This window comes from Balaenoptera borealis, assembly GCF_965194805.1.
Source record: "Balaenoptera borealis genome assembly, chromosome: X".
Classification (NCBI taxonomy): domain Eukaryota; kingdom Metazoa; phylum Chordata; class Mammalia; order Artiodactyla; family Balaenopteridae; genus Balaenoptera; species Balaenoptera borealis.
Window position 1 is genome coordinate 99,073,697 of NC_138881.1, and position 23,500 is coordinate 99,097,196.

At 41.6% G+C, this 23,500-nt stretch overlaps 1 protein-coding gene across 6 annotated transcripts in view; it reads right to left on the reverse strand.

Annotated features, from left to right (window-relative positions):
- KLHL13 (kelch like family member 13) overlaps positions 1-23,500 on the reverse strand; it is a 386,710-nt gene that overhangs the window by 219,859 nt on the left and 143,351 nt on the right. The window lies entirely within an intron of this gene.

Below are 23,500 nucleotides of genomic sequence, written 5' to 3' on the forward strand. Positions count from 1 at the left end.
CTCATATGTTAATATTTGTGTATTACATATTAAAACATGTAATGTATTATAGTTTCAAAATATATATTTCAACAAATATTTTTAATGTAGAAAATTAAATCAAATATCTATGGAACGCCTAAAACATGTGTATAGAATCTTTGAGTTCTTGAAACAAGTTGAAACTCTTGCCACAAAGAAAGTGCTTGGTGGGACTTCCCTGGTGGTGCAGTGGTTAAGACTCCGCACTCCCAATGCAGGGGGGCCCGGGTTTGATCCCTGGTCAGGGAACTAGGTCCCACATGCATGCTGCAACTAAGAGTTCCCATGCCACAACTAAGGAGCCTGCATGCTGCAACTAAGGAGCCCTCGAGCTGCAAATAAGAAGCCCAAGAGCTGCAACTAAGGAGCCCGCCTGCCACAACTAAGACCCGGCGCAAGCAAATAAATAAATTAATGAAATAAATTTTTAAAAAAAGAAAGTGCTTGGTGATCTAGCCTCAATCTATTCTTCTGAACTTCTTGCCCTCTACTGACTTTCACACAATCTTAAAAAGAATGAAAACCTATGTTATGTTTTTGAGATTATTAGTATTAGAATACATGTGGAAGAAAACATACTAGATACAGAAAGAATGAAATGGAGAAAAATTACCCCAAATCCCTCCATCCAGGGCTGACTACCACAAATGTTTTCTTATAATTTCTTTCAATCTTTTACCTTTCATAGTAAGATGGATAGTTATAGAGAACTGTGCCAAGCACTTAAATAGATTATCTCATTTCATACTCACAAACGCCCTATTAGGCATTCATGTCATTCATTGCATTGAACACTGAGGAAACGGAGGATCAAACAGGCTGAGTAACTTGCCCAAGGTCACACAGTAAAGTGCAGAGCTGGCCTTCAATTCACTATCTGCCTGACTCTAGAGACTATGGACTTAACCACAACATTGTAGTATTGCTTCCCTTTCCATGCCCTCTTTCTCTTTCTTTAGCTCTGCCACTTTAATTCAATGTTCTCTGAAGACATCTTCCTCTGCTTGTGCCATTTCCTTTGCTAAGATTTCCCTTTTCCCCTTTTCTGCTTAGCCAAATCCTACTGACCATTCAAATGCCACCTAGTCTTCAAATCTTCTCTAATCCACCGTCAGCTCTCCTCCTAGAACTCCCGATGCTCTTTCCTGTACTCCATCTACTTCTCCTCCTGTCTCAACCTCCTTGCCTTCCCCTGCCTCCCACACTGTAACACAGACAGCAGGGCTTTACTGTGTTTGTCGGTGCTGAGTGACTCGTGGCCCCACTCCAGTTCCCACGCTTTGGACCTGGGGCTGAGCAGTTACTCCAGGATGCAGCTACACTGGGCTGGAGGCTTGGCCTTCTGATACAAAATGAAACGGAAGCTCCTTTGCACACAAGTCAAAAAAATTATTCCTTCTGTGATGTAGGCAGAGCCAATCTGCCACTCCTCCTCCCAGGGCTACATGTTGCATTTTTCACTTCTTTTTTTTTTTTTTTAATTTTATTTTTATTTTTGGCTGAGTTGGGTCTTCGTTGCTGTGTGCGGGCTTTCTCTGGTTGCAGCAAGCGGGGGCTACTCTTCGTTGCGGTGCACGGACTTATTGCGGTGGCTTCTCTGTTGCGGAGCACGGGCTCCAGGCACGCGGGCTTCAGTAGTTGTGGCACGCACGCTCAGTAGTTGTGGCTCACGGGCTCTAGAGCGCAGGCTCAGTAGTTGTGGCACAGGGGCTTAGCTGCTCCGTGGCATGTGGGATCTTCCCGGGCCAGGGCTTGAACCTGTGTCCCCTGCATTGGCAGGCGGATTCTTAACCACTGCGCCACCAGGGAAGCCCCATTTTTCACTTCTTTTCCCCTCAAGGCTACCCTTGACATACTTTTTTTTTTTTTTTTTTGACATACTTTGAAGAGGATTTCCTCTTGATAAAGTCATTCACAATGTGAGATGATGCCAGCTTTGTGATCTGCCCCCGGTTCTACAAAGGCAGCCCTGGTAGCTAAACAAGTTTTCTTTGCTTTATTCCATAGTTTTTGTGGCCCCCTAAGGAGGCCATTGCAACTGAAAAGCAATGCTCTGGATCGGAGATTATGAAACCTAGTTCCATGGAACTGTGTTTCTGAGCTTCACAAGTCATCCCTAGGGGTCCTTGAAAGAAAGTGTGGACATGTTTATCTAACCCACTTGGTTAAGGGTGAGAGCAAGAGATTATCTGTACACATGCCAACTGGAACGTGGCCTCAAGTGACTGGGACTGGAAACCATGAACCTTCTGGATGCATGCCATTTGTAGAAGGACAATTTGCCAATGTATTTCTGATACACCACATCCTTACTACAGGGATGTGGGAAAAAGTGAATCTGCAGCCTGGACTTCGTCCTAAATTCAAGACCCATATGTCCAACTGCCTAGAGACATCTTTACCTAGGTGTATGACAAACGTATCAAATTTCACACATCGAAATGAGCCCCTGATACTCCCTCTAACCTGGGGAACCCCAATCTTCCAGTTGTTCAGATCATTCTTAGCTCTTTTCTTTTTTCTCACACTCCACATCTGGTCCAGAGTAAATCCTGCTGGCCCTAAGGCCAGAGGTTGACCACTGTTCACCATCCCATTGCCACCATTCTGTCCCAGATCACCACCTTTTCTCTTCTGCATTATCATAATGGCCTGCTGACAGGTTTCCCTACTCTCCCCTAGCCCATAATTCAGTCTAGTCTCCACCCAGCAGTCAGGGTGACATTGTTGGAACTTAACAGAATCTACTCAAAACCCTCCAGGGACTTTTTATTTCGCTCACAGTGAAAGTGTCGCTGTTCCTTGAACATGCCAAGCACACTCCCACCTCAGGGCTCTGCACTTGCTCTTTCCTCTACCTGGAAGGCTTTTTCACTAGCTCTCCACAGGGTTACCTTCTCCATCTCCTTTGAGTCTTTACTTAAAATTCATTTTCTCATCTTTTTCTCATCACCTTCCCCAGCCACACTTTATAAAATTGCAAAACAAATATCCTGATATCTCCAATCTCCCTTCCCTGTTTTACTGCTCTTCTTAGGACTATCATTAGCTAAGAAACTATGCATTTTACAGTATTTATCGTGATAGTTGGTTGACTACTTCACTAGAACATTAGTTCCATGCAGGCAGAAAATATTACCTGTTTTATTCAGTGCTGTGTCAGTAGTGGCAGAACAGTGCTTGCACATAGTAGTCACTCAACAAATGCTTGCTAAGTGAATGGATGTTTAATGAATGAAAGATACCACATCTGGATGAAGAATGGATTCACCCTAGTTTAATGATTTTCAAACTACGAACAGAGCCCCCAGTGACCCCTTACAAGGAGAAGGGAAGGGACCCAAGGGGGTAAAACTCTGGACCCGCCAGTCCCTTGCTTTTACCCAGAGCAGACCCAAGTCTTACATATTGGCCTTCCGTGACAACCTTGTTTTTGAAAAAAACACTACTTGGATGGATTTTTAAGAACTGTTTGAAAATGACTGCTCCAAATCTAAAGAAATCTGATAACCTCTTCAGGCTAAGAATGATGGGCTGCTTCAGGGGATGGATATACCAGGTACTTCTCTAGTTCCATCATCCTCTAACTGGGCTCTGACGATGTAGCCCAGGTGTCCCAAAGAATGCCACAGGAGCTAAACATGGCACATTTTCCTGAGAAGAAACTTTACCCCAAATTTGGGAGCAAATACTAGTATGCGACTGAAACAATGGATGGAGCAGAATAAAAACTTTTCATGAATTTAAAAAATAAAACACAAGCTTAAACAGAAATTGTGTATCTGCACAAAGCCACTTCAAACTACTCATTGAATTGCCAGAGGGTCCACGTATAGTTTTCTCCACCATTAAGAAAAGCAGAATTGTTTGAGAAGCACTAGATCCAGGTGATCTGGATGGGAGGAAGAAGCAGCCGAGAAATAAAGAGATGTCATCAAGATGGCCTGAAAGTACAAGACAAGCTTACCTAGGTAGGCTCCTTACAGTAATGCCTTAATTTAACATTGGCCTGGAACTTTGTGCTGATCAGGTAGGATGTTCTAAGCCCTCTCTGTACACTGTACAGATGCCATTAGAAAATATGTCATAGTCAGAGCCTTTATCTTTCTTGTTGCACTAGGAAACAGCATCAGATTTCCTATAGGTCAGGGCCTATGGATAGGATAGCTTCCCCTGGGAGGCCTGGGCCAATGGATAGAACAGCAAAACCTAGAATTGTGGTGAAGTATTTATTTCATTCTGTACATATGTATTAAGCACCTACTCCATACTCAGTACTGAGATTAAAAAGAAAAAAGTACAACATTGTTTTTTAAACACGAGATTTTTTTTTTAACAGTTACCATGATTATAGTTATCTAACCAACTAAAACTGTGTTAATAGCAATTAGGGATGGTGATAGTTGCAAAACCTATGCATATCTTAGGTGCTCCCACTTGTTAGTAAGTCTGAGAGCCCCCACTGGATATGATAAGCCTGTAGCTAGGAAGCATAATTTTCACTAGCAACATTTTCCACAGTAGCTATATTCACGCTGGATTTATTTATTGGTGCTTAGGAAGGAAAGTACCAGAGTCATGAACGAGGAGATGATTGATCTCTACAATTGATCTATATGGCTACTACATATTAGGAAATAATAAAGGAGAGCTCTAGATTGAAAAAAAAATAACAGGAGCTTCGAGTTCTTCTACTAGCTCTGCCATTAAATCACTGTGCCACTTCACCTCTCTGGGCCTCGGTTTCCTCATCTATAAAATGAGGGCTTTGGTGGATGAGATCCCCTCCGATGTTCCTTTTAGCTCTGACATTCTATGAGTCTATAAACCCCACATTCACAGCCAAACCACTCAGTGCAGGTACATATTCTAAAATAGTCAACAAACACCAGCAACATGTAAGGACTAGAAGTGAGTGAATGAGTAGTCAGGGAGAGCCCCATTAAACAAACAGACCTTGCTCATCGGTCTCATTTTCAACAGACAGGAGCAAGAATTCAAAGTCCAAGAAACAGCTCTGTCTCACCCTCTCTCACACCCCATTCCAATGCAAGATTACTCTTCAGCACTTCAGAAGTCAAATAAGGGACTGTCAACAAATCCAAATCTAACCTAATGAGCCCCACAAGGCTGGTTGGTGGACGAGCAGAAAGCACTGAACAGAATGTGAACAATTATACTTAATGATTTAGATATGATTGGATTTAAGGCTACCTTGGCTAGTATTGGTCTAAACAAAAAGTGAGGAAGACCATGGGGCCTAGGCAGGAGGGCAAGAAAACATGCATGGCAAAAGAAGTGGATGGCTGCCCAGTCTTTGGTTCCTATTCTGTCTTCTCTGAGAACACGAGCATTTCTTTCTAGATGCTGTCTGGCCACACATCCACTTGACCTCCTTTCAGTTTGAATTTTTTTAAGACTGTACTACCAAATAATATAGGGCCAGAGCTGGAGGGCTCCTAGAGAGGGTCTAGGCCAGGGCTCCAACCAGTAGCAGGTGGGCCTAATTCAGCACATGTCTTGTTGAGACCAACACAGATCTAAAATAATTTAGATTTTTGAGGACCTTTGAGATGAGCACAGACTCTCCTGTTCCTCTAGATCGCCACCACTCCTGGACTTACACCAAGCAGCTTGGCCCTAAAACACTTCTGAGTTTGACCTAAGACTCAGAGACCAGACCTTTCCATGACACCATGGCTGCCGTTCAGTCTCCCTCCCTTTACAGCGACCCTCCCAAGTCTCAGCCTCAGCTTGGCTTCCAGCAGCTTTCCAAAACTAAACAATCAGTCCCAACCTTTTCTGAGAAGAGACTTAATGAGAAGGCACTTAATTTGGACCTGACAGTGGTCCCACTGCACTTCCACTCCAGCCAATACAGGAAGCACTTTGAAGTGAGCCTGCACACTAAGCACTGGAAACAGGGGACCTGCTGCAGGCCAGGGTGGGATCAGGTAGGTTCTTCAGTGCTCTAAGAAGAGCCAGAGCACCAGAGCCTCTGTACATTTGCAATTCACTAGAAAGCGGGTCCATGCAAGGGGTTTTACTAACTGAGGTATTAAAAAACAAAACCACAAAAGACCCTCTGACAGGAAGCCACCACCTGGAAAGAAGGCAAGATAGTAGGTCCCTAGGAGGCACTTCATTTGCATTTTTTCAGGATGCCTGCCATGTTTCCCCAATTGTCCTGGAAATGCCCATATTCAAGCACTATGTCGCACTGTCAGATCATTTGTACTAATTTGTTTTTTTTAATTAATTAATTATTTATTTATTTTATTTTTATTTATTTTTGGCTGCGTTGGGTCTTCGTTGCTGCGCATGGGCTTTCTCTAGTTGCGGCGAGCGGGGGCTACTCTTTGTTGTGGTGCGCCGGTTTCTCATTGCGGTGGCTTCTCTTGTTGCGGAGCACGGGCTCTAGGCACGTGGGCTTCAGTAGTTGTGGCACACAGGCTCAGTAGTTGTGGCTCACAGGCTCTAGAGCGCAGGCTCAGTAGTTGTGGCGCACAGGCTTAGTTGCTCCGTGGCATGTGGGATCTTCCTGGAGCAGGGCTCGAACCCGTGTCCCCTGCATTGGCAGACGGATTCTTAACCACTGTGCAACCAGGGAAGCCCCTAGATTTATTTATTTTTTATTTATTTATTTTTGGCTGCATTGGGTCTTCGTTGCTGCGTGCGGGCTTTCTCTAGTTGTGGCGAGTGGGGGCTGCTCTTTGTTGTGGTGTGCAGGCTTCTCATTGTGGCGTCTTCTCTTGTTGTGGAGCACAGGCTCTAGGTGCACGGGCTTTAGTAGTTGTGGCACACGGGCTCAGTAGTTGCGGCTCGCGGGCTCTAGAGCGCAGGCTCAGTAGTGTGGCTCACAGGCTTAGATGCTCTGCAGCATGTGGGATATTCCTGGACCAGGGATTGAACCCATATCCCCTGCATTGGCAGGTGGATTCCCAACCACTACGCCACCAGGGAAGTCCCCATTTGTACTAATTTGTTGTTCAAAAACTGTAATTACCATCCTTAGACATATATCTACACAGAAGAAAGAGACAGCCCAGGCAATATTTATTTGGCAAGGAAGCAGACAAAAGTATCTTTTTTTTTTTCTTTTTTCCTCTCTAGTTTCCTTTTCTTCAAATTCATTCTTTATGTCTAACAAAGGGCTGGCTTATGTTCTCACCCTCATTTCAAACTAAGACATTAGAATCTATGCTTGGCGGTGATGGGGCTGGAGTAGAGAAGATAAAGTTGATAAATTATTATTTAAATCAAAAGATGAAAACTGGAGGCCTACAGACATGTTCTGTGGCCCACACAGTGACTTGCATAATTTTTAAAAAGCTACTAACATTTGAAAAGTGGGAGATTTTACCTAAAAATCCACATTTCTATTGTTCCTATTGTAGAAAAGATCAATGAAACTAAGAGCTGGTTCTTTGAAAAGATAAACAAAATTGATAAACCTTTAGCTAGGCTCATAAAAAAAAAAGACAGGGCCCAAATCAAAAATCAGAAATGAAAAAGGATAAGTTACAACCAACACCGCAGAAATAGAAAGGACCTCTCCTGGTTCCCCTTCCAATAAAAGAATGGGAAGATGAGTTAAGTACTCACTCTGAATCATGATTGTGATTGTCGATACCAGTCTGAGTTACTGTTACAGAGAATAGCCCTTAACATTTCCCAACCCAGAGCCTAAAGGGCTACACCACCATGTCTGCCATTATTATTATCATCTTCATTATCTTCATCAGGTGATAAATCCTTTCATTATAGCAGTGGATCATAAGAGACTACTATGAACAACCATATGCCAATAAAATGGACAACCTAGAAGAAATGGACAAACTCCTAGAAATGTATGATCTCCCAAGACTGAACCAGGAAGAAATAGAAAATATGAACAGACCAATTACCAGTAATGAAATTGAATCAGTAATTTTAAAAAACTCCCAACAAACAAAAGTTTAGGACCAGATGGCTTCACAGGTGAATTCAACCAAATATTTAGAGAAGAGTTAACACCTATGCTTCTCAAACAATTTCAAAAAATTTCAGAGGAAGGAACACTTCCAAACTCATTCAATACGGCTACCATCACCCTGATATCAAAATGAGACAAAGATATCACAAAAAAAGAAATTACAGGCCACTATCACTGATGAACATAGATGCAAAAATCCTCAACAAAATATTAGCAAACCAAATCCAACAAAACACTGAAAGGATCATACACCATGATCAAGTGGGATTTATCCCAGGGATGCAAGGATTTTTCAATATCCACAAATCAATCAATGTGATACACCACATCAACAAATTGAAGAATACAAATCATATGCTCATTTCAATAGATGCAGAAAAAGCTGTGGACAAAATCCAACATCCATTTATAATAAAAACTCTCCAGAAAGTGGACACAGAGGGAACATACCCCAATATAATAAATGTCATATAATAAATATGACAAGCCTACAGCTAACATCATACTCAACAGTGAAAAGCTGAAAGTATTTCTTCTAAGATTAGGAATAAGACAAGGATGCTCACTCTTACCACTTTTATTCAACATACCATTGAACGTCCTAGCCACAGCAATCAGACAAGAAAAAGAAATAAAAAGAATCCAAATTGGAAAGGAAGGAGTACAACTATCAGTGTCTGCAGATGACATGATACTCTACATAGAAAATCCAAAAAACTGCTAGAGCACATCAATGAATTCAGTAAAACTGCAGTATACAAAATTAATACACAAAAATCTTTGACATAAATCATAGCAATATTTTTTGGATCTGTCTCCTAAAGCAAAGGAAATAAAAGCAAAAATAAACAAATGGAGCCTAATTAAACTTAAAAGCTTTTGCACACAAAGGAAACCATTGACAAAATGAAAAGACAACCTACTGAATGGGAGAAAATATTTGCAAATGATATGACTGATTAGGGGTTAATATCCAAAATATATAAACAGCTCTACAATTCAACATCAAAAAAGCAAACAACCCAATTAAAAAATGGGCAGAAGACCTCAATAGACATTTTTCCAAAGAAGACATACAGATGGCTAACAGGCACGTGAAAAGATGCTCAACATCACTAATCACTCAAGAAATGCAAATCAAAACCACAGTGAGGCATCACTTCACACCTGTCAGAATGGCTATCACCAAAAAGAACACAAATAACAAATGTTGGTGAGGATAGGAAGAAAAGGGAACTCTTGTACACTCTTGGTAGGAATGTAAATTGGTGCAGCCACTGTGTAAAACAGTATGGAGGTTTCTCAAAAAACTGAAAATAGAACTACCATATGGCCCAGCAATTCTACTCCTGGGTTTAAATCCCCCAAAAAAGAAAACACTAATTCGAAAAGATACATACACCTCAGTGTTCACAGCAGCATTATTTACGACAGCCAAGATATAGAGGCAACCTAAGTGTCCATCAACAGATGAATGGATAAAGAAGATGTAATACATATATCATAAATATATATATATAATATATATTATAAAATGTTGCCTATATTCCCTGTGCTGCACAGTATATCCTTGTAACTTATTTATTTTATACATAGTAGTTTGTACCTCTTAATCCCCGACCCCTATCTTGCCCCTCCCTCCTTCCCTCTCCCCACTGGTAACCACTAGTTTGTTTTCTACATCTGTGAGTCTGTTTCTTTTTTTGCTATATTCACTAGCTTGTTTTATTTTTTAGATTCCACATATAAGTGATATTATACAGTATTTGTCTTTCTCTGTCTGCCTTATTTCACTAAACATAATACCCTCCAAGTCCATCCATGTTATTGCAAATGGCAAATTTTCATTCTTTTTTGTAGCTGAGTAGTATTCCAGTGTGTGTGTGTGTGTGTGTGTGTGTGTGTGTGTGTGTATTTATATATATATACACACCACATCTTCTTTATCCATTTGCCACCAAAAAACTACTAGAGCGCATCAATGAATCCCAGATCTTCTTATAATGAACATTGTAATTACACTGGGATCACCCAGATAATCCTGGATGATTGCTGCATATCAAGATCCTTAACTTAGGGAATTCCCTGGTGGTCCAGTGGTTAGGACCCCACGCTTTCACTGCTGAGGGTGTGGGTTCAATCCCTGGTTGGGGAACTAAGATCCCGCAAAAAAAAAAAAAAAAAAGAAAGAAAAAGAAAAAACTCAAAGAAAAAGAAAAAACCCCTAAAATTAAAAAAAGAGAGAGATCCTTAACGTAGTCACACCTGCAAAGTCCCCTTTGCCATATAAGGTAACATTCCCAGCTTGTAGCATGGACATATTGGGGAGGGGAGCATTATTCAGCCTAAAACAATAGATAAGGAGATTGGGGTCCAGAAAGGGGTAGTGACCTGTCCCAGGTCACATACCTATTTAGCAACAGGGCAGAGCCTAGCCCCTATATCATTTGACTTTCCAACCACTACTCACTACACAATCTTTTCAAGATTAAGCTCTATGTCTTCCAAGGTAACAATTAACTAATCTGATAAACCATCTTAAAATGGTTAGAGCATGGTAATCAGGAACCTCCATTCTTATCCAAACAATATGTGGATATTTTGGTATGGCCTTCCAGAGTTACTTTAATAGTGGAAACTTAAGAGCCGATCAAGAAGAGAGGGTCAATAGGAGCGGCACAGAGAAGAGGTGGGCCCGAATGGAGTTCTCAAGATGATCCAAAGTGACCAAGGCTGAGCTGATCAACAGGATTGTATACTCTTGTTTAGAATTCTGAAGATTGCTTTATACAAGTAGGATATAGAGTGCAGTACAATCAATATGTGATCAAATTAATAGTTAGCATCCAATTAGCAACCCATACAGATCTAAGGAAATAGATATGTTTCAGCAGGAAACATACATAAAATAAAACATAGCGGTATTGACATATTCATGGACAGTGAATCAAATTAAATTCTTATCAAGACAGATGCAATTTTCCCTTAATGATATTTAATAAGAGATTTTTAAAAAGATCTTTTGAAGTACAGTAGCATGGCGAGTACCGTATTCATAAATAATTTCCATCATACTTAAGCAGAAACCATAAATCTCATATTCATGACAAATTGAATTCTATGCTTCCTAACCTGGCTGTGAATGAGTGTGGTTGTGACTTTACCAAGAACATAGTAGGAATACAGAAAACTCTCATTTTCCATTTATTCTGATTATCACATAGAAAGCATAAATTCTATTTACAGTAAAGAGCCATAACAAACAAGCTCTCTACCTTTTGGTTACAGTTAAATTCACACTAAGTATAAAATTATTGATTGCTGCCCAGATATAAGCTACAAAGCTCTAAAGATCAATGAATTTAAATGGCGCCAACTGTAGTGAACATCAAATCAGCCAAAAAATTTAGTACAGTGCCTCCCTAAAGGGGAATTATCATTAGACTCAACACTTTATCTCTGTGGGCAGACGTGTCTGTACAGAAACGATGCATTCCTCTCTACAGGCAAGCTGTAGAAATCCAGTTTATATATTCTATTACTAACAAAGAATTCACAATGAAAACAAAAAATAATCTTTTGAAGAAAATGACGGGGCCTCCAAACAAAACAAAACCAGATTTGGTACCTTCGTACATATATCTGATTCCCAAACATCAGATTCTTATTGTTTCTCCTCCAAGTTAACCAGCTACCACTTAACCTAGTCATTGGAGACACTTAATCCCTCCTTTGAGGGTTCCAGGCCCCATCCTTTTTTCAAAACCAAGATATACTCTCTTGAATCACCTCAAACCCTATCATGGCTCCAGGAGCTGCCAGCACTTCTTTAAAAAGCCCCCTTTCTCCTGCTGTGTGGGAGAAGTCTACATTCTCTCTAAGCCTCAATTTCCTACTCTGAAAAATGGGGATCAGAAAACGATAATATCTCATTGGTTTATTGTGACAATGAAAGATGGAACTTTTACAGAGAACTTGGTTCAGTGCCTGCCACACAGAGGGTGATTATAAAAAGCTGACATTAGATAAACAACAAGGACCTACTGTATATCACAGGGAACTATATTCAATATATTGTCATTACCTATAATGGAAAAGTATCTGAAAAAGAATGTGTGTGTGTGTGTGTGTGTGTGTGTGTGTGTGTATATAACTGAATCACTTTGCTGTACACCTGAAACTAACACAACATTGTAAATCAACTATACTTCAGTAAAAAGAAAATTTTTAAGGTAACAATAATAACAACAGTAATAATCATGATGAGTTTTCTCCATTACTTTCTCCTATTGGGCAGATGAAATCCTCGCACTTGCTGTGTTTCCATCAACTTAGATACAATCATCCCTCTCTCTAATTCCAGGTTTCTCTGCAGAGTCTTTTACTTGGCCAGCACTATCCCTCATATCTGGCCAGAACATAACTTCTGGCTGACTGCCGATCAATCTTTACGGGATCAAATTAATGTATGCAAAGCCCACATTTACACTGACACAAAAATCATGGAATTTTAGAGCTGGAAGGGACCTTAGGGTTTCCCAACTCAGATTGTCCTGTGGTCCAGGATAGTGTTGAAATTCTTTGCCCAGAGAGCAGGTGGGGAAGGGCAAAGCAGAAGTCAGGAGTCAGTTTAAAGTTCTGCTTTACTTGGATGTTTGGATTGGATGTTTGGAAAGAACAATCAAGCCCAATTTTTTCCTATTACAGAGGAGGAATCTAAGAGCCAGAGAGGTTATGTGATTTGCTCCAAATCATACAAAAAGTTAGTGGCAGAGCTTGAATTAGCATCCAAATCTTCTGGCTCCCAATCCTGTGCTCCGGTGCTCTTCCCCATACACCTTGCTGCCCCGGGGGTCCTATCCTTATACTTGAATAGACTCTGTTGAGCTCAAGACTGTTAAAAAAGCTCACTATGGCTGGCCTAACAATTTGAGTTGGCTCTTTTAAGCAGCCATGCCCTCCTTAAAAGGATAAATTTTCAACTGCTTGACTCATTTACACCAGGACCATACCCTATTCAGCTCGGAACTATGCTGGCCACTGGTTCTGCTATTTCTCCCATTCTGTACCCTCCGAGTCTTTTACATCTACACAATATTATTTTGTTCTTGATAATAACCCATGTTTTCTCTCAAATGTACCTAGCACAGTGTCTGGCCCTCAGTAAGTATTCAGTGAATTACTGCAGACTAAGGGACCAAATGAATAGCTACACGTTTGTCTCTCCGTAGTGGAAATGAAGCCTCATGCCTCCCTGGATAACAACCAGTCTAGACTGACCCAATCATCAGGATCTTCCTACCACCTAGGCAACTGTGAGGACTGGGGAGATGAGACTCAGGGAGCTTAGAGCAGGCAAGGATGATTCCACAAGCTGAAGACCGGTGGCGGGTGATAGAGCTCCCAAGACACTTGTTTTGATCTTAAGGGGCTGACATATTTTGACTTGGTGATCTCCGGACTAAAGTCTTTTTACATTCTACCTTTTCTTCATTGGGCATTGTTAGCAGAGTGCCTGGCAAATGGCAGGCATGCACTCCACAAAGGTGTGATGAATTCAACTTCCCCTTGCTTCTTCAAACTCCTCCCTCAAACCCCATTCCCTGCCAACATGTGACTGGGGTCATATGGATTAGAGTTACCCCTAAATTTAAAAAAAAATAATAAAAATGTTCCTCAGCATTACTACCTTTTTTGTTATGCTGGATTTTTTTTTTCAGGGCTGAGCTTTAATTTTTGTTTTGTTGACTTGGGAATTTTATTTTCTCCATTGCCTGATACCTAAGGCCTTGTCTGTCCTAAGCAGTGTACACGCAGGGAGTCATCTGAGTTTCAGCAATCCTTCCCTCCAACCTCTGCCTTGACTTCCACTATGTGGTTTATAAGCAGGATGCTAGTTAAGCGCAGGGCTTTGACAGCAGCTAAGATGTGGTTTCAACTCCTAGGTCTATCCCTTACTTCCCAGCTCTGTGCCTTTAAGCAAGTTACTTCACCTCTTTGTGCCTAAGATTCTTACTCTGTAAGATAAGAATAAAAATACCTACCAGTGGTACAATAAAAAATATATTTGGACTTTGTCCTTGATTCCTGTCACAAAGCTCCTAAAACCCTTGGAATTTTGTGAGGGACAGGAGTATCTTTGTTGTTCCTAATGAGCCCTTTTCAACACCTGAGTTTATGCAAATGACTGACTCCAGGTGGGGGCCCCTGAATAGCTTCAGGATGGAGGCTGGTCACCAGAAAAACCAAAGTGATTGGAGGGTTGGAACTTCCAGCCCTACTGCCTGGCCTCCAGAGATGGGAGGAGGGACTGAAGATTGAGTTCTATAAAAACTCTTGGAATAACCAACAAGGACCTACTGTACAGCACAGGGAACTATACTCAATGTCATGTAATAACCTGTAATGGAAGAGAATGTAAAAAAGAATATATATATATATATATATATGAAACTGAATGACCTTGCTGTACACCTGAAACTAACACAACATTGTAAATCAACTATATTTCAGTAAAATTTTTAAAAGATAAAGTGTTGATAGAAAAAAAAAAAAACCTCTTGGAAAAGGAAACTCAGAGAGCTTCCACACTGGTGAACACATTGATGTGCTTGGAAAGTGGCACACCCAGAGAGGACATAGATGCTCTGTGCTCCCCCATCCAGCCCTTGCCCTATGCATCTCTTCCATTTGGCTCTTCCTGAGTTCCATCCACTATAATAAACCATAATCATAAGTAAGGTGCTTATGTAAAGTAAAGGGCTTAAGGTAAGTAAAGAGTTCTATGAGTCATTTTAGTGGACTATCAAACCTGAAGGGGGAAGTCGTGGGAACACCTGAATTGGGTAGTCAACCAGGCAAAAGCGCCGATCACCTATGGACCCCATTTGCAGCTGGCTTCTGAAGTGAAGGCAGTCTTGTGGGACTGAGCCCTTAACCAGCGAAGTCTGGGCTGATTCTGGGTAGTGAGTGTCAGAATTGAATCCAATTGTTGGACACCCAGTTGCTGTCAGAGGATTAGAAGAATGGCTGGTGTTGGAAAAGATACCACATATTTGATGTCAAAAGAAAAAACTGCATAGAGTTGTTACGAGGATTAAATAAAATGGTCTGTGACATACAGTGAGTGATTAATAAAAAGCAGCTCTTACTATTACTTGCATATCTGTGCTTCTTCAATAGGTCCTAAATACCACTCGATGTCTTCTGCTGGACCTGGAATCCCACCTGGAACACCAACCAGCTTGGCTAGGTCCCTCAGTCCCCATCTAACTCTAGCAACTCCTTTTCCTCTTGGACTAGACCTGTCCCTCTCTCCCTAGTTACTAGCTGAAGTCCTGCTGAAACCGGACAGACATCCCTACCCACTCATCTATAGCCATGTGCCTACCTCTTAGTTCTATCTGTGCTACTAGGCCCAAACCATCAGATGAGACCCTCTGGACATAAATAACTGGCCAATTCAAGGTGAAATTTGCCCCATCTTCTTGGACGCTGGGACTTGGATAGCTGGCCGCCCTCCTTGGATGAGAGTCTTAACCCTGCTTCCGCTCAGCCTTGGCCTCCTCCCCATTCCTGCTGAGTCTCAGCATGCCTCACAGCTGAGTACATATGGGTTTGACTTAAAAGGCAGAACAAGACAGTAAGGTAAGGATGGTCTCATGACTTTCAGAGCTACTTACACTCCAAAGGGTCTTAAAATTGACTTCAAAAAGAATCTAAGATCATGTATTAATCTTCCTGGGATGTTCAAGAAGATCAGCTTTTGTCTAAAAAATCGCAGATCTTTTCCATATGATTCACATATTACCAGAATTTTCTGACTTCTTTTGAAAGTCTAGATATTCCAGCTAAAAATTTAAAATACCACACTTTCTGCTAACACCCCCAGGGAAGAAGTGCATAGAAAGGACCATTGAGACCATTATGACTCCCCTGCAACAAGAATCTGCTTGTCTGAGACCCCACCACAGGAGGCAGGATGAATGGTACTTCTCTGTTGATTTTTTTAAAGAATCCTAATCCAATTACCTTCAGCTCCCAAAGTCAAAATAAGACTTTCCTGGACAAAGACAGAAGTGAATTCATTTGGACAAGTGAAGTCTGTTCAATTCAAAACCAAACCTCAAACCGTCATGCATATGTATCTTTCTTTATATAACAGACTTGTTTCTAAATGTGCTGCACGTGAAAAGGCTTTTTAAAAATAAATTGACCCATATTTTAAGCACACCAGAGGACCTTGCTATTTAAAGGAATTTCTTACTTCTGTGAGTCATTTTGTAGAGCAAATAACCACCCATTAATTTATTTGTGAAATCTGATGTCCACACATCGCTTTCACTTTAAGACAAAAAATGGTAACATATTTTCTACTGATTCCCAGAAGCACAAGATCATGACCAATAGATTATGCCAGAATTTTGCCATATCCACACTGTAGCTATAATCAGCTGAAAGATCTGTCTCAGTTCCTGGTCACTGACTCATAGTGCCAGAGAGTCTGAAAGGCCTTGGAGATCAGAATCCCACTCTACGACATATCAAAATAAGCTTCCATCCCATGGTCAAGATCATGAAAAATGACCGAGCTGGCCACAAAGATATTTTTATGTCTAATTATGAGCACAGAGATTACAGATCACATACCAGATAAAGGTATATATTCTAATCCAGGAGATAAAATGCCAGGCACCTGCGCCAAAGGTGGCATCCAAGATGGCTTCGGGACACTCAGGTGCCAGTGTAATCAACAACGTGTGAGCAGGCAACACACCAGAGTCCCCAGGAAACTGCAGCCAAGGTATCTGGAGGAGGTGTCCTAGCGCCAGTAGGGAGAGAGCTGCAGGCTAATTTAGGGTGGCTGAGCTGGAGGGCATTTAGAAGGGGTTAGATGGGGGGAGAGTTTGTGCCCCGCTTTCCCAGGCAGCCAGTACCCTGCCACATTCACAGCCCTAAGCTTTTCTGTTTCTCATAACTTCTTTGTACTTTTTGACACTTCAGAAGCCACAGGTATCCAAAAGTCCCTATTTCCCTACAACTCTCTCCCCGCCTGCTACCAGCCTACCCAATAAACAAACACTGCACTTTCCTCATCTTCATTAACATATACTACGAAACTCGAATTATGGGAATGATTTTGCCCACTCTAAACAGGATTTATGTATATGCTCCCTCCTTCCATCATGGATTTAGGATAACTTTCACTTTAAAAACACGATACAACAAAAGGAAAATATAAACACAAACTAACATTTGTGATGAAACACAATTTTATAATGGCAATTTTAAGGGGTGGGGAGGAGACTAAAGCAATATGGCTCCTTATATAGCTTATCTACAGTTACAGTTATAACTATATATATCCTTATATAGTTATCCAGTTATGTAGCTTATCTGGTGATCTGGGTACAGGGATGTAGCTGAGAGGATCCTGGGGAATAAATGGTTAACTTATAGCTGGGGCTCTCCCTCTCAAATATCAACTGTCTCCTGTGGCTTTTGCCTGGAGAACAGGGGCACTCTTTGGAATGGGCCTATAATTGGGGAGGGGAGATTTCCCCTTAGGCGGTATATAATGAAGTGCTACACTGAGTGGCAGTCAGTGCTAGCAGGTGATCAGAGGCAGAGCCATCAGAGGGAGCTGGGTTTCCTGGTGCAGCCACAGAAGGGGCTGGGATTCTGCAAGTCTCAGTTGCCCTCTGACAATGAAGGGAGAGCTTCTCTTACTTATTTTCCACCACTCTTAGTGATCACGCTTACCCTCCCAGAGCCTTTGCAAAAGGGAGGCCTGCTTCCCATCCAGTCACCCAGGAAATGAATGAACATCCGCTGTCATGAAAATTTCAGAAAATTAAATATAAATCTTTACACGTGAAGGTTGCAAACATTTGGCCCTTTTGGGTCCAGAGGAGCATTGCTCTATCATGTCTTCAGTGATTAGAATTACACGTTGTTCACTGGGAGGGAATCAACTGCTCCTAAAAGGAGCTACTGTTGTCTGTGGCCCAGGTAAACTGCACCTGTAACTTGCTCAGGTGCACTGACTCTTGGCAGAACTGATATTCAAGAGTCCTGAAGTGCATATGGAGTCATAGGCCGGTTTCCCTGCATAATCCACGTATCCGTCTAAAGGTACCATTTCTCACCCTACCTGTGACCCTACCTGAGACCACTAGCACAGGTATCCAACACAGTTCTCACCAAAAAGACATATCATAATACAATACTGCCAACAATAAAAAAAAAATAAGTAACACTTCTGTAGCACTTCCTATATGCCAAGAACTGTCTAAGCTCTTTACATACATTAAATCATTTAATCCTTACATGAGGTAAATACTGCTATTATTGCCCATTTCATAGATGAGGAAGCTGAGGCACAGAGAAATAAACAAATTGCTCTGGGTTTCACAATTAGTACATGGCAAAGCTGCAATTCCAACCCAAGCTATCTGGCTCCAGAGTCTCTGCTTCTAATATCTATGCTATACTCTCCAATCTGTACAGCAAGAGGCAAAGGACTAACCTGTATCACTCACGTTGCCCCAGGTAGCGTGGAATATACAGCCCAGATAGCAGGGCTATTCTCAGGAGAAGATAGACCAGGACACCAACTACATGGTATGATTTGAAAAGAACTGGGCAGAATCCCCTGCCCCAAAGTATCTCCCAACTCTTGCAAAAATATCACAAATTTCCACCATTAGAAAGTCACTTCACTACTTCTTAAAGGCTTTTCCATTTTTAAGAAACCCCTATGAAAAGGTAAATATCACTGGGCAAGGTATCCCTTAAATCATTATCAGGCATCTACAGTACGATTTTTTAAAAGTTCATTGAACTTACACTCATAAGAGTTGGGTTCTAGTTCTGACTGCCAATTTCCACCTGTGTGACCTCGGGTACGGCACATAAATTCTCTGGGTCTTGGTTTCTTTATCTGTTAAATGGCAATGCTAACATCTGATACAACTCCATCATAGGATTGTTGCAGGAATTTAATGGATGCAAAAGAGTTTAATGAATGCAAAAGGACAACACAACTGTAAGGTATTAATGTGATCAGCTAAACTTCTGGAAGGATTAGATAAATTAGTTGACAACCAGAGAAATGTATGCAGCCAGTTTAAGATGGACAGACAGAAAAAGCATGGTGCAAAACGAATTCTGGCCCAGGCAATTCAAAACTATCCGCCTGGGCAGAAATGACTGCCACCTGACTGGGTCTCTTTCAGGCATGCTCATACCTTCCCATGAATCTCCACTGCCTTGGCCTTGGCTCTTCTTGTCTTTGACTCCTGTAACTGGCCACTCTTTGGCTCGGTATTTCAGGCCCCGGGGCCCCCAGGCTTGGCTGTAGCTCTGGCCCTAGTGTTATTTCTTGACTTTCTCTGCTCATGTGTTGCTCCTGACAGCAGATGTACTCCACTCCATCTCCACCTGTGACCTAGCATGCCTTCCCGCTGACTGACTTCTTCAACTCAAGGAGACCGCAGTTACACCAGGACCCTCGAACCTTGCTTCTCTGCCTCAACCGATAAGAATCTATTAACTGCCTACTATCTTAAAGGCACAGTGCCCTTTCTACCAGGCAAGTGGATCCTACAGCTACAACAGCAGGGAGCTGGAAGTGATAGGTAGGGCAGAGGGGCACCAAGATGGAGGACAGGAACATGGAAAAGTATGACAGCAAGTAAAAAAAGTAAAAGATAGTCTTTGTCTGCTTTACTCTTTTGCAGAAAACACTATAACTGTTGTAGAGGTAACTATTAATTAAGCACCTGCTCTGTGCTACACACTTGGAATATACAGATGAAAGGCATGTTTCCTGATCTCAAAAGGCTTGCAATAGGGCTTCCCTGGTGGCGCAGTGGTTGAGAGTCTGCCTGCCAATGCAGGGGACACGGGTTCGAGCCCTGGTCTGGGAAGATCCCACATGCCGCGGAGCAACTGGGCCCGTGAGCCACAACTACTGAGCCTGCGCGTCTGGAGCCTGTGCTCCGCAACAAGAGAGGCCACGATAGTGAGAGGCCCGCGCACCGCGATGACGAGTGGCCCCCGCTCGCCGCAACTAGAGAAAGCCCTCGCACAGAAACGAAGACCCAACACAGCCAAAACTAAAATTAAAAAAATTAATTAATTAATTAATTAAATAAATTAAAAAAAAAACTAAATGGAAGAATTACGTGCACAGCAAATAATCTGAAGTTAAAAAAAAAAAAAAAAGGCTTGCAATACAATGGGGGAGGTGGGCAAGCAAAGAGACAAGAGTCTCTGCAGGGGCCCAAGCACCTCTAAGGAAATACTGTTTTGAAAGAAATCTCTCTTTGGTCACCGGTTTGTCCTATAAAGGCCTTAAGTAAAACATGATTATAATATATCAGTTTAAATTTATGTGCCAATGTTTTGTTTGAAATATAAATTGTGATGGGCTACTTTTTTTCTGCTATATACATTTTCCCCTCATTTTTAAAAACTTTTTTATTGGGATATAGCACACATACAGTAAAGTGCACAAATCTTAAGTGAATGGCTCAGTAGATTTTTACTTATATGTATACGAAAGTAACTACCACCCAGATCAAGTTATAAAATATAATAACACACCAGAAGCTTCCCTTGTGCCACAAGATCAATCACAACTCTATCACAATGAGGTAAACCACTATTTTGATTTTCATGTAGTAGGCTTTTTTTAAGCACTGGTGAGTTATATTTGTTTGGAGAGCTCTACCTTCTAAATCCTGGATCTCCCTTGGTATACTTCGACAGCCCAGTCACTAAATATTGGGTTGGCCCAAAAATTCGTTCGGGTTTTTCATACGCTGTTAGGGGAAAACCCGAACGAACTTTATGGTCAGCCCAATATTTTGTCACCCTCGATGTGCTTAGACTACCCAGACCCTAATTCTCTGGTTATGCCTCCTCCCCCATAACCATTAGGACAATATCCAGTATTCACCAAAAGGAGGAACATCCCAAGCAACAGAACATAAATAGGGCCTGTACCATTATTGGAACCCACTGACAAAGAGTTATTACTTTGCTAGATGGCCACGAAAGGACGCATCTTCGTTGAGAGTCCATGGGCTATTATTAGGACTACTCCACTTAATCTGTTACTCTGCTAACAGCATGCTTTACTTGGAGCAGAAATAAAATGTCACCCTTACTCCCCCTCTTGGTTAGGGAATGTACACTTATTTTCCCTGCTGGAACTCAGGAAAATGGAAGGTATCATCAAAGCCTGCTTATCCTCTATCCATAGGCTGGGAATCTGTGTCTTACTCTAAAGGTACGCTCACCTAACAGGAAAGACTTCTCCTTGCTTCATCTCTAAAACTAGGAAGTGAGTACTTAATCAAACCCAATACACAACAGAAGCAATCATTGCTATAATGAAGGCCCATATATGGTGCAATGGGAAACTAAAGGAAGGAGAATCTGAGTTACGGAAGACTTCCCAGAGGAAGCTAGGCTTAAGTTGACTTAAAAAAGGGAACAGCCACGGCAAAGGCTTGGATATATCAAAGGACATGGTATTATCAGGCCATTCTTGTAGCTCAGTGTTGCTGATTAAAAGGATGGACGGGCAGAGAGATGAACCTAGAGAAAAAGGTAAAGATCATGAAGGGACTTATATGCTCTAAAAGAAGTTTAGATTTATACTATAAGCAATGAAGAATCACTAACTATTTTTGAGCTGGAGAGTGACCCAATCAGATTTATATTTTTTAAAAAATTATTCTGCCAGCAGTATGGAAAACTTAATAGGATAAGGGTGAGATTGAGGACTACTGGAATGATCCAAGTGGGACATGGTGAGGTACCTATAGGATATCCAGCCAGAGGGATTACAGAGGCAGTTGAAAACGTAGAACTAGAAATTAAAAGAGCAATCTGGGCTGAAGGTAGGGTTGGGAGGGTGGGTCATCTGTATATAAATGATAGTGGTTTAGACTGCCTAGGAAGAGAATACAGAACAGAGTACAAAGTCAAGTACAAAGTTGCCTTGGGAAACAGCAACAATGAAAATTCCAGCCAAAGAAGAGGAGCCAGAGAATGAGGTAAGAGGTAAAAGAAAAAAAACAAAGACAGAGGGCTTCCCTGGTGGCGCAGTGGTTGAGAGTCTGCCTGCCAGTGCAGGGGACACGGGTTCGAGCCCTGGTCTGGGAAGATCCCGCATGCCGCGGAGCAACTAAGCCCGTGAGCCACAACTACTGAGCCTGCGCGTCTGGAGCCTGTGCTCCACAACAAGAGAGGCCGCGATAGTGAGAGGTCCGCGCACCGCGATGAAGAGTGGCCCCCGCTCGCCCCAACTAGAGAAAGCCCTCGCACAGAAACGAAGACCCAGCACAGCCAAAGATGAAAATAAATTAATTAATTAATTAAAATTATAAAAAAAAAAAGGACAGAGAAGATTGTCACAGTAGTCAAAGGAGGGAAGATTTTCTAGGAGGGAGTGGTTAATATTTCATATGCTGTAAAGTGTTGCAAGATAAGAGAAGTATACATTGGTCTGGCAATATGGAGGTCACCAGTGACCTCAGTGAGAACAGTATCAGTGCTAGATCACACCACACTGAGGAGTGAATAGAGAGCAAGGAAGCAGAGGCAGCTTAGCCTCTAAGTTTAGAAGCTTAGCCAGAGTTAGGAAGAAAAGAAGTAGAATAACTGGAGGGTGAATTTGCTATAGACTGAATGTTTGCGCCTCCTCACAAATTCCTATGTTGAAATCCTCACCCCCAAGGTGATGGTATTTTGAGGTGGGGCCTTTGGTAGGTGATTAATCCATGAGGGCAGCCCTCATGAATGGGACTAGTGCCTTTCTTATAAAAGAGGCCCTAGAGAGCTCCCTTGACCCTTCTGCCATGTGAGGACACAGCGAGAAGACAGCCATGTATGAACCACAAAGCAAGTTCAACATAAAGGTTTTTCTCAGGTTCTAAGGAGCTCCCTGAACTCTCTAGGTGGAACAGAAAAAGGAAATATATAAATAATATATTATCATTTGTTATAAATGATAACAAATGATATCATTTATCATTTGTTATAAATGTAGAGAAATGGATGGAAAGTTAGAATGCTACAGAAATCATTTGTGTAGGCCTTTGTTTTATATATCCATAAAGTTAAACAAAAACACACAACCTATGCTAAGGTAAGTTACAAATTATTGCTGTCCCTAGGATTTTACCTAATTGATATATAGATAACATTTTAAAAATCCCTCGTGTTAGCAATTTACTAACAGAGAAAAATCAAGTCAATTGTAATGGCCTATAAATTAACACATTACTTATTAAGCAAATTTTGCCTCCAAGTATATCAAAACATCTCAAACATCTGCACAATGCGGGTTGGGAAGTTTGGTAATTAAAACTGAGAGCTAAAACACTCATGGAACAGTCATATGGTTGGCCAATAAATGTTTATTGAGCACCTACTATGAGCCAGCCATTGCTCTAGTCACTGGACACTGACAAAAAATAGATGTGTCGA